The following is a 12,415-nucleotide window of genomic DNA, read 5'->3' as shown; positions in this document are numbered from 1 at the left end:
TCTTGAGGGGAAAAAAACAGAGCTGGAGGAATCAGGCTCCCTGACTTCAGACTATACTACAAAGCTGCAGTAATCAAGACAATATGGTACTGGCACAAAAACCGAAATATAGATCAATGGAACAGGATAGAAAGCCCAGAGGTAAACCCACACACAAAAATCACATAAAGCAGGATACTATGCAGTGGATTTATTCAATAATCTGTGTAGCCTCATAGATTCAGAATGAGACATGGAGGGAGAATTACTCCTCTAGATTTTAAGAGGGCAGATAGATTTGATTAAATGGAGAACTTTCTTAAAGAGATGGACCCAAGATAAGAAAATTCTCCCGTTATTTGTTCCAGTGCAGTCTGTTTAAGCCATGTGATTTTGTGTGTGAGCATAGCTATCTTAGATTCGGTACTTGGAAATAAACTTTGAGACAGAGTTTCATGCAGAAAGTTTATTGCAAATGTATTCAGGAGAGACATCTGTAAGGCAGTGGGGAAGGCAGAACTGGGCTGAGGGGGAAACCTACCTGTAAAATTGATACAGCCATTATGGAGAACAGTATGGAGGTTCCTTAAAAACTAAAAATAGAACTATCGGATAAAGAATATGTGGCACATTTATACAATGGAATATTACTCAGCCATAAAAATAAATGAAATTGAGTTATTTGTAATGAGCTGGATGGACCTAGAGTCTGTCATACAGAGTGAAGTAAGTCAGAAAGAGAAAAACAAATACAGTATACCAGCACATATATATGGAATCTAAAAAAAAAAAAAAAGGTTCTGATGAACCTGGGGCAGAACAGGAATAAAGACACAGATGTAGAGAATGGACTTGAGGACACAGGGAGGGGGAAGGGTAAACTGGGACAAAGTGAGAGAGTAACACTGACATATATACACTATCAAATGTAAAATAGATAGCTAGTGGGAAGCAGCTGCATAGCACAGGGAGATCAGCTCGGTGCTTTGCGACCACTTAAGAGGGATGGGATATGGAGGGTGGGAGGGAGACTCAAGAGGGAGGGCATATGGAGATATACATACGCATATAGCTGATTCACTTTGTTATACAGCAGAAACTAATACAACACTGTAGAGCAATTTTACTCCAAAAAAGATGTTTAAAAAAAAAGATGGCATGTGTTCTAATTGCTAAAAATCTGATGAAAACACAGCCAGGCTAGAAGTTACAATCTAACCTGAGTGGACTGATATTCTGGGCACCAGGGAAATACCCACTGACTGGTGCTTTCCCACTCAGGGACAGTAGGTCCTAAGACCTCTGTCTGACTTTTCAGCCTGCTCTGCTTCCCAAGGCACTGTTTCTCCACTTAGGATAAACAACAAACAATATTGAATTCATGCTTTATAGCAACACTGTCCTACAGAACTTTCCATAATGAAAAGTTGTTGAATATGGTAGCCACTAACCACATGTGGCTTGAGCTTTGAAATGTGGCTAGTATGACTGAGGAACTATATTTTCAATTTTATTCAACTTTAATTCATTTAAGTTTAAATTGCCCCATGTGACAAGTGGCTACGGTATTCCACAGTGCAGCTTTAGAACCTCTCAATCACTCTCTCACAAGAGTAGTATTTGTGACCTCTGAGAATCAACTGAATCTTTTTCAAGACACGTGTACTTAACCCCACTCCAGATTTACTGAATCAAAACTGCTCGTGCTTGGACCACAATGGTCTGTGACATTCCTTGTGGCTCTAAATTCTCTATGGGAAGAAGAGATGAAAAAAGGGGGCTTGCGTTGTGTTACCTTGAAAGTTTAATTCATTAACTCACCTGCTCATGAGTGGAGATTAAAATTTTTTGGAGTCATTTCTTCCCTCTTCTGGTCACCTGGCTGAGAATAACACTCTACAGCAAAAGAAATAAAAAAAGGAGGGTGGGTTTTAATAGAGCAGCAAGCAGCCAAGAAAGTCCCAACAATTTGTCAACACCCATGCTTCCAGGGTCTTTGTGTTGGTCATCTCTGGGCAGCCCAGGGTCAGCATGATTGAATTAGAAAGAGAAGCCCACTGCCAATGACTTTGACAGAGGGTCACCCTGGCTGTTCGGGGGCAGTGCCAGGAGATCTGGAACTCAACAGGCCCACAGTATGAAAGGGAAAGGGAGACCATGCCAAGATGGATTCGTGGCTAATGAAGCAGTCAGCTGCTCTAATTGCATGGTGGGATGGATAACAGTGCTGCTGAAAAGAAAAATGATGAGGTAAAGCACTTATTAAATAAAAACACCAGGGTGAAGGTGAGGTATTAATTTTCAAGGCAATGGACAGCTGTCGAGTCCTGTCACATAATTCCATTTCATATTAAACTTATTATGGGCAATAATGTAATAATATCAATGACACCCCTATTCCTCAACAGCCAAGAAATTGATGCTGAGCTAAAAACTTTCCAGTCCTAGAGCTAATCCATGACTTGAGGGGATAGAACTGGAATGGGGAAGATATGAAAAATTCAGAATGAGTGCTTCTAATACTATCTTGGGCACAATTGTTCCATGTTGCTAAGAAAGCATTAGCAGGCCCTCCTCTGCTCTGGATTCTGCCAGCAGCAAACTGGGAAAACTTCCTGCTCTTCATTACAATACCTCTAATAAGTGCCAGGGTGGATGGGTGGAGTCTTAGACACTCTGCCTTTCTCCATTCCCTGTGGAGAAAGGGTATACCTAATAAACGAATTAGGATTGACAGGAACTGAAGTGAAAAGCTCACATTTCAAAGATGAACTGAGGAATTTACAGCTGTTGGGTTAAAGCCTCCTAACTCACCTGTTTTATTGTATCATAAACCTCATTTCCCCAAGTCTGAAACTGAAAACTTTGAATGTCTTTCCATTGTCTCTAAGATGAGCCTCTCCTCCTTAGCCTGACATCAAAGCCTTTATAAAATGGCCCCAACATCCCTTCCTGTGTAATGTCACTGACTTGTCCCCCTTGGTGAGCCTTCACAGAATAATAAATGGGGAAACACACTGGCTACATAGCAATGACAAGTTAACTTTTATGAACAGCTGCCTCATCTGTAAAATGGATGAAGAGCATCAAGGACATAATGGAATTATTGTGAACATTCAGTAAAGCACCTGGCATAGTGCCTGGCGTATGAAATGCAGGTCCCCTTGTTCACAAGTCAGCCTTGTCTTCTCATTATTTCTAAAACCCACTTAGTAAGTTCCTTCTTCTCTTTAACTCATGCCTATACCCCTCCCCACCATAGCCTCCATGCTCCCGCTAGGACCAACACCATTCTGCCTCCCCGTCCTCCACTTAGCCAATTCCACTCTCCCTGTAAGGTCCAGGCCCACTGGCCTCCTTCCATGAAATCAGATTCAGTTTCCACATTAGGAGCAGGGCTTAGGCAAAATAGCCTTAAATAGCCTCTCCAACTCTAACATTCCATGATGCAAAGAACACATAAATTTTGCTTTGAAAGTATGATCACTTGAAGCCTTAAACTCTCAAAAAAATATAAGATGATTTCCCCAGTTGGTGGGCAATGGGGAGAAAATGAAAATACTTCATAAATTCTTTAAAAATCCATATTACTGTAAATGGTCATTATTTTAAAGTCTTGTGTAACTTGGGGCTTATTTCATGCCAGATAACGGGCTCTATCATATATGGAATTTTAAGTTTTCCTAGAAAGTCAGTGATATCACCCAGCTTCAGGATGATCAGAAAACTGAGACCCAAGGTCATTCACTTAGTAAGTAGATGACATGAGATCTAGACCATGGACGGTGACCATGATCTTGTATAGAATTCTGGAATCACTCTTTCCACTATGCTTAACTTCCACAAACCCACCCATTTATCAAGTGCTTTTGTTACATACAAAATCCTTGGTTAGCTATTGGGAAAGATGGGCACACGTGTGTGTGTGTGTGTGTGTGTGTTTGTGTATGTACATATATATTTATATATTTCCTTCTCTTAAAGAGTTCAGAATCTAAAAAGAAAAATAAAACACAGATATAAAAAGAATATAGCAAGAAGTCACAGGATGTGTCAGACTGGCATAGTATTTTAAGGAATTCAAGGATATGGGAGTTCCTTTCAACAAATGTGATCAAAGAGCTGTGTCCAGTGATCTAACTTTCCAAAATTGCATCTATCCTGCTCTAGAGAAAAGAATAAAACTCTAAAAATTCTAAATTCTTAAAAAAAAAAAAAATCAGAAATTCATTTTTTATAATTCCTTCATATTCACCCTTTGGAAATCTTGAAATCTCCTCCCCAGCAATATTTCTTCTGTTATTTCTCACTGGAAACATGCTTAAGATAGAATATTAAATCAAAGCAATAAAGATGGAATATGTGACATCAGATTAAAGTGTAAAAGCTAATAATTCATCTTAAAATGACTACGATATACAAGAGAAGATAAAACCTTTTCCTCAAATGGACAACAAAAATTCCTATTCACATTGAAAATTATTTTTGATCTTCCTTGGCACCCAGAAACTAAGACAGTAATAATTTCCCATAAAATCCCTGCTTTAATTATCCTTCTTTTGTAAGTTTGAAGTCCATCTTTCAGAATCCACTGTGACTTGTCAGAGTTCTCCATATGAGCCACATCTACAAGACAGCCTTGTCCCTTTACAGTCACAGGCTCTGTGCAAAAGTTGCCCCCATAGACCAGAATTGTCTGTTACAGTTAACCGAAATTTTAGATTTATTCTTCACCTTGTTATCAAATATATCCTTAGAGCTGATCAACAGCAAAACATTTTGGGAGCTGGGCCCACTGGACAGTTTGGTTGATTTTTGGAAAAGAATAATAAAAATATATAACAGTAAAAACAATAAGAAAGGGTTATACTTATTGAGTGCTCACTGGGTCCCACGTATAAGAACTTTACATATTTTATATTATTTCATGTTTTATATTATTTAATGGTGTTTTACAGTAATCTTCATAAGTAACCCTATGACATCAGTAATATTATTTTACTCATTATGCAAATAATGGTGTTGAGACCAAGGTCTCACAGAGATTAAGGGCAAAAACAGGACTTGACCCTGGAGTCCAGCTACTAACCGCTGGGCACCAGAGCCAATGTCAGAGCGTGAACGGAGAAGCCTTATCTGCTCAAATGTATCAAACCAAGAAGACATTTCCTCCCCTACCTCCCACCCTCCCCACCTCAGCCACAGAAACAATTTCATAAACATTCCTGCACCCCCAACGGGCACGGGGGAGGAAAATGGTGGGCAGGAAGTGCTGATCTGGGTGAGGATGACTGTCTTGGGAAGTCAGGGACTTGCTGTGTATGCGGTAGACATGGGGGTGGGGGGCGCACACTGACTAGGCCTAGAACAGTTCCTATTGCTGGTGGGGCCTCTCTAATCTGCTCTGAATTGGCTCAGTAAGTAGAGAGGATCCAGGAACATAGGAGCTAAAAATCTAAGGGTGCCTAGATATTATAGTCAAGTGTCCATTACTGTTGATGAGACAGACAGACAGACAGGCAAGAATGGGAATGGGAGCGATAGTGGAGCAAGAGCCATATTTGCCTCCTCTTCCTCCTGAGTTTTCTGTTTCTCAGACTTCATCTGTGAGCACATGTATTCCTATACTGGTTCTTTGGCACACACTGTGCTTCTCCATCTCCTTCCTGTACTCAGATGGTCTCTCTTCCCTCCCCCCGCAGCAGGCCCTCTTGCCACTGTACCACAATGCCTCATAATTCATACCCTTATGAAGTGCCCATCACTGTGGGAGATAAATGTAAGGGACCCAATTCCTGCTCTCAAAGAACTTACAGTCTAGTGGTAGAGGCCTTACAAACAGAATATAGGGTAGTTATGTTATACGTCACCACATCAGCCAGAATTCTTTCCATTGCAAGTGGTAGAAACCCAACTCAACATGGCCTACATCTGGACTTCTGACACACAGAACTATGAGATAATAAATCTGTGTTATTTTAAGCTGCTAAATCTTTGGTCATTTATTATGGCAACAATAGGAAATTAATCCATGCACCCAGCCAGCTCTGGAGGGGAAAAAGGTAATTCCACAAAGTCTACAAGTTCTCTGAGGAACTGGGAGAAACTACGGTACAACTAGGCCTATAGTAACTCCAGCTCCTATCATTGGTGGGGCCTCCTGGACCTGATCTAAATTGGCTCAAGAAGGAGAGAAGTTCCAGAAAGGTAGAAGCTAACAGTCTGTGGTGGTGCCTGGAGATATCAGCCAGGTGTCCATTACTGTTAGTTAAATCAGGGGTTGGCGAACCACAGGCCAAATTCGACCCACTGTCTACGTCCCAAGAGCTAAGTATAGTTTTTACATTTTTAAATAGTTTTTTAAAGCAAAATATGAATATTTTATAACGTATCAAAATTACATAGAATTCAAATTTCTGTGCCCTGAATGCCATTCTGACATGACAAAGTTTTCCTGAACTGATGGCTTTTTGTCCTGGAGCTGTGGTCTGTTCATCCAGGGCAGCTTCTGAGTGTTCAAGGCACTAACCCGACAATTAAGAATTCTGCCCTACTGAAAAACAGGTTTACCTTTATCTGTGCAGGGGCCTCTGATATCTGTCAGATGGTAGAGTTAGGACTGATATGAGGCAGGCTGCAATAGGATGATCTACCAAGTGGATCCTAATAGATGTTCCCTGGGTTTCCATGGGGTTGGATTGTCTAAACATGGCTTCACTTTCTATTGTTTCTCAGACTTTCTTTCCATTTCTCCCAAAGCTAGAACGGGGACTAGCTCCTTGTCAGTAACTGAAAGAAAGGATTTGTTTTTAAAAGCCTTTGAAGAGAGTAGAGGATTTGTCAAATTAGCCAACAGTCCCCAAGCAGAACAGTAGTCATGCCCAGTTTAGCTGGCCTCTTAATAAATATCACCATGAAAACTACGTGCTCTGCATCACGGATCATCTTGTGTTATAACTGGCAAAAGTAGAATAATTTGGCCATGATTCAGCAGTTCACCTGAGGGACACTTCAGAGAAGATGGCGTTATTGAAGAATAGCACCCAGGTCAAAGAAAGTCCCACTCTAATCTCTCCATCGAGCCAACCCCTATCAATTCTGGTACTTGAGAGCAAAGGGTCTGGGTCTAGAAAGAATAGCACGTGAGAATGTTTAACCTACTGAGGAGAACCCTACAGGGAGAGGTAGACGCTGACTCCAATATTTTTTTTAATCTGTGATAAGAAAGGTAGACCAGTCTTATATGTCGAATCTAATCTAATCTTTCTTATCTGTGATAACTTTTCTGTGATATCACAGATTAAGAAAGACCAGAGCTACCTTTCTCACAGAAACCTGGACATGTGAGAGATGGAAAGAACATATAGTCTAACTGGGGCCCAAGAGGGGGCATTTCCAGTGATCTGGAGGAATCCAGGTCTCTGGATTCTCAGCCTGTGTTCTTCACACAGTGCCACAAGCTCCACAAGCGTTTCTCCTGTTGAGCTTCTGAGCGTGTCCCAGGGCCTTGTCCATGGAGAGTGAGGCAGAGCTACCCTCTTGGCTGACTTCCATCAGTCCCAGACATCCATGTCAGGCTGACCCAGCAACTTGCCTTCCAGGGCCAGTCTGGGTAGGTATCCCCCTCAGCCATTGTCTTCACCACAGACGAGAGCAATGCTGAACGTTTCTGGAACAATTTTCCTAATGAACCCACAAATTCCCCCTCCAGCACTGCAGGGAGGTCAGGCAAGATGATGATGATCCCATAACTTAGTATTAAGCATCAATGCTGCCCACACACTGAGATCAGATGGCCTCTCCCTTGCTCATGTTTCTGTTAGAATAAGAAAGGTTATGTCATTTCATCCCCAGAGAGTGAATGTCACAGCTGGTGATTTTAAAAAGTAGAATTTCTTATGGGAATCCAGGAAGAGGCAGGGCAAAAAAGTACTAGACATGGGAAGGCAGAGCCTTAGGAAGCATGGAGACTTCAGAGCAGAGACACCTCATTTGAAATGCTGGCTCCTCAGCACTATTTACAATGGCCAAGACATGGAAACAACCTGAATGTCCATCGACATTCAGGAACGGATAAAGAAGATGTGGTACATATATACAATGGAATACTACTCAGTCCTAAAAAAAAAGAATGAAATAATGCCATTTTCAGCAACAGGGATAGACTTAGAGATTATCATACTAAGTGAAGTAAAACAGAAAGAGAAAGACAAATATATGATATCACAAGTGGAATCTAAAATATGACACAAATGAACTTATCTATGAAACAGAAATAGACTCACAGATACAGAGAACAGACTTGTGGTTGCCAAGGGAGAGGGGGGATGGGAGAGGGATGGACTGGGAGTTTGGGGTTAGCAGATGCAAACTATTACATATAGAATGGATACACAACAAGATCTCACTGTATAGCATAGACAACTATATTCAATATCCTGGGATAAACCATAATGGAAAAGAATATTAAAAAGAATGTATGTACATGTATAACTGAATCCCTTTCTGTACAGCAGAAATTAACACAACATTGTAAATTAACTATACTTCAAATAAATAAATAAATAAATCATGGCTCCCCTTACTAACAGTAACTTGATCCTTCTTCTAAGTCTCTGCCCTTATCTGCAAGATGGGGGATAATGCCTGTACCCCAGGCTGAGAACCCAAGGAGGCAATGTGTCTGCAGCGTCATTGCTCAGTGAAGGACTGTTAGTTGTGTATACATATGAAGTAGGTGGGCATAACTAGGGAACACTAGAGGCTCAGTGGGCGCTAAAGGACCTAGAGCTGCTTGGTCCCCTACTCCTGAATCAACATCAACCACATCAGGAGTGGATCACTTTGCCAAGTAGCTGTCTTCTCCCTCTCGGCTCTTCTGACATAAGAGTGGAGCCGCTTGGAAAGGGCACATCAGCAAGGTAGACAGTGTTCCCGTGAGTGAGTCAGCTGGGTTAATGGGCTTGACTCTGATAGGGTTAAGTACCCATCACTCATACCACCCAGTGAATTCCTCCAGTCATAGAATCCACCCAACCACATAGCTGAGAGCTGCTCAGCTGGGGAGAAATAAAAGTTCTGATCCAAGATCCAAGTTGCAGAGGAAGAAATGGTGCTTTGGCCTTTGAACACTTCAAACAAGGAAGGCTGGCCAGGTGGACACAGCCTCTGGGTATTCAGACACCAGGGACAGCAAGAGAGAGAGAGGAAGCCAGATAACAAGAAATGAAAGAGGGATTGGAAAAAAGCAAGGGAAAGAGCCCAAAGGAAACCTTAGCCCAATCTGTTCCTCTGCTAAGGGCCCTGGTGATCATCCTTTGTAGCCCAGCATTGGTGTCAGTGAGGGTTTAGATTGACTGTGAACCCCTAGATCCCTGCAGAAGCCATAGTGAGATCACTGCTGGACTGGAAAGCTTATGCAATTTCAAACAGGAAGACCCAGTTTGAGTACCGTTTCCACTTCTTGTTGGTTTTGTGACCCTGAGTAAGTCATGATCCTTTCTTTGTCCCTCAATGTCTTTGTTTGTAAAAATGAAGGTTAGACCAGGTGGACGCGAAGCTTTCTTCAGGCTCAGATTATAAGAGTCCCTGGAGAGGGCACATAACTAGAGAGAACAGCTTCCCTCCCAGGTGGAGTCTGGGTGTCCTTTGTTTCTATTTCTCTGGGGGAGAGGACAATGGTTTTCTCTAAAATTCTCACTGAGTCAAGAAAACGATTGCGTACCTAAGAGTCTTGATGGCCAAGGAACTCAGGCTATGAATTTGGTCCAGAGACTGTTCTGTAACAGACTCTTCAGATTCTCAGTAGAAGGAGATCTTTGCTTCAGCCGCTCTGAGCTGTACGTGAAAGGGTGTGGGGCGGGGAGGAGTCAGGAGGGAGGGAAGTGGCTAACCCCACACACAGTCTTGCAGCTCAGTGCATCTGTGTCCCTGTGTATCTCCAACATGTGCCCGCTCCCTGTCTGCCAATTTCCATGCCTTTTAGCACAGGTTCTCAGTTCCTGGACTGTTTCACGTCCCAGCTGGTGTTCTTTTCTCCCACAAGCTGGCTCAGAACACACAGCCCTGCTGTCTGTCCACCCACTTCCCCCAAAGCTGCATTCTTTCCCCCAGCCGTGCCATGCCACCCAGGCAGGGGTTGGGGGCAGGGGGGAGGCGGCTGTGAGCCCACTGTTCCTGAGGACCAAAGAGCATGCAGCCAATCCTAGTTCCCTAACTCGCACTTTCACTGAACGCACGCACACACACAGGCACCAGGAGATGGGTTCACACAGCCTCTATTTCAGCCTTCCCTTGACACACTTCTTTTTATCGAGATTCTTCTTCCAAATGAATTCAGTTGGTTGTAAAACTACAGTAAAGGACTGGATGTCTCCTTTCTATATACATGGTAAGTCAGTACACTCACTCGACACAAATTTGTGATAAGCCTACCATGTGTCAGGCACTGGGCTGGTTAGGATGAATGCAGCAATGAGTCACAGTCTAGAGAGTGTTAAGGAACAAACCACCGATGAGTGAGTCATTCAGAAACTGTTCCTTTAACAGACTTAGTCAATACATTCAAGGTAATGATCTTCTCCAGGGACTCTTGTCAGTAACTCAGTTCTGCTGCTGTCTGAATCGCAAACACGCTCTCCACGGCATTTCTTCCAAGGTTCCCTGTTCTGCCCATGACTCTGATGTAGCAGGAGGTGTGTAATCTGAGTGTCAGGCGGTGGGACTGTGGAAGGAGCACTGGGTAGGGGTTAGGAGCCCTGCGACCTAGCCCCAGCAATGCCACCTTTGTGACCTGGGTATAGCTATGTGTGGCTATGTGACCTGGGGAGACTGGAGCCCACTGTTTCCAGTGTCCCCAGTATCTGCTGCATGCAATTCATCACAAAAAGAAAGAAAAGCAGAGTCTGAAATCTCCAAGCAGGGGAAATGACTGAGGAAACGACTCTCATAGGGGAAGAGGGCCAAAGAGAGGTCTGTGGTACTCAGAGGAACCAAGGTGACTGAGGCTCCCCAGGGAGAGGCATTTGGGATGCAGACAAGAGCAATTAAGCCAGCAGAGAAACCCTGCCTGGGTACTTGGACTGACACCAAGAATGACAGCATCATCTCACCCCAGGAAAAGCTTTATGAGAATATGGCTGCTGAAGACAGCAGACTTGATCATTAAAGGTGTGTATCTGTGTGTGTGTGTGTGTGTGTGTGTGTGTGTGTGTGTCCCTGCCTGACTACACCTGAGTGAAGGCTACTACCCCATATCCAAGCCCAGATCTTCCTGTGTGTGTGTGTGTGTGTGTGTGTGTGTGTGTGTGCTTCTCCCTGACTACACCTGAGTGAAGGCTACTACCCCATATCCAAGCCCAGATCTTCCTTCCAAGGACCCTGTCTTTGCTTTCTAATTGTCCCCCAGTCTGAGCTACCTTTATTTCTTCTTCCCATTTCCTTCCTTCCTCCCTCTTCTCTTCCTCTGTTCCTTCCTCCCTCCCTTTCTCTCTCTTTGATAAGCACACATGATTTTTTAAAAAAAAACTCAGAATAAAATAGTACAAAGTGAAAAGTCTCCCTCTCTTCCCTCCCCCTGCCTCCTACTTCTGGAGCTCCCTTCCCCAGAAACAGTCATTATTACCATCTTTTTTTTTTAACATCTTTATTGGGGTATAATTGCTTTACAATGGTGTGTTAGTTTCTGCTGTATAACGAAGTGAATCAGCTATACATATACATATATCCCCATATGCCCTCCCTCTTGCGTCTCCCTTCCACCCTGCCTATCCCACCCCTCTAAGTGGTCACCAAGCACCAAGCTGATCTCCCTGTGCTATGCAACTGCTTCCCACTAGCTATTTATTTTACATTTGGTAGTGTATATATGTCAATGCTACTCTCTCACCTCTTAAATAAACTTCAAAAGGTGCTTTCTGCACAGACGGGCACTTACATATTCATAGCACCCCTTTCATAGAAAGGTGCTGCCTCTTTGTTTTTTTAGTTTTGTTCAGCCTCAGTGTAACTAATTTAATCAGTGTACATGTCCCCAGAAAGCTGTATAAATTAAATTCTATTGTGACAGGTGTGAACAGGAAAATAGTTATAAAAGTTACTTAAAAAGAAAAAATGTTCCAAGCCTTATTAGGCAATTTAAAACTGTAATTAAAAAAAAAAAAACCTTGGGTTAATCAAATATTCTTCCTCCCCCTCCCCATCATGTAATCAGTTGTGTATGTACTTTGGTATTGGGGATTTCCTTCAGCTGAGCAACAGTGTTTGAACTGTTCTCATGATTTAAAAAATGCTTTACGACGTTTTGGATGACTTGCCTTTTATAGTTTTCCATAACGAGTCGAGAGAACCCATCAGTACCCAAACTCCAGCAGGATAGTGGTGCCCCGGAAAAGCACACTGCAAGTGACCTAAACGAGGATCAAGTTTAGACACTGTT

The sequence above is a fragment of the Physeter macrocephalus genome, chromosome 19 (assembly GCF_002837175.3).
Source record: "Physeter macrocephalus isolate SW-GA chromosome 19, ASM283717v5, whole genome shotgun sequence".
In the NCBI taxonomy this organism is placed as follows: domain Eukaryota; kingdom Metazoa; phylum Chordata; class Mammalia; order Artiodactyla; family Physeteridae; genus Physeter; species Physeter macrocephalus.
The sequence above is the reverse complement of the archived record's forward strand: the minus strand, read 5'-3'. Positions refer to the sequence as shown.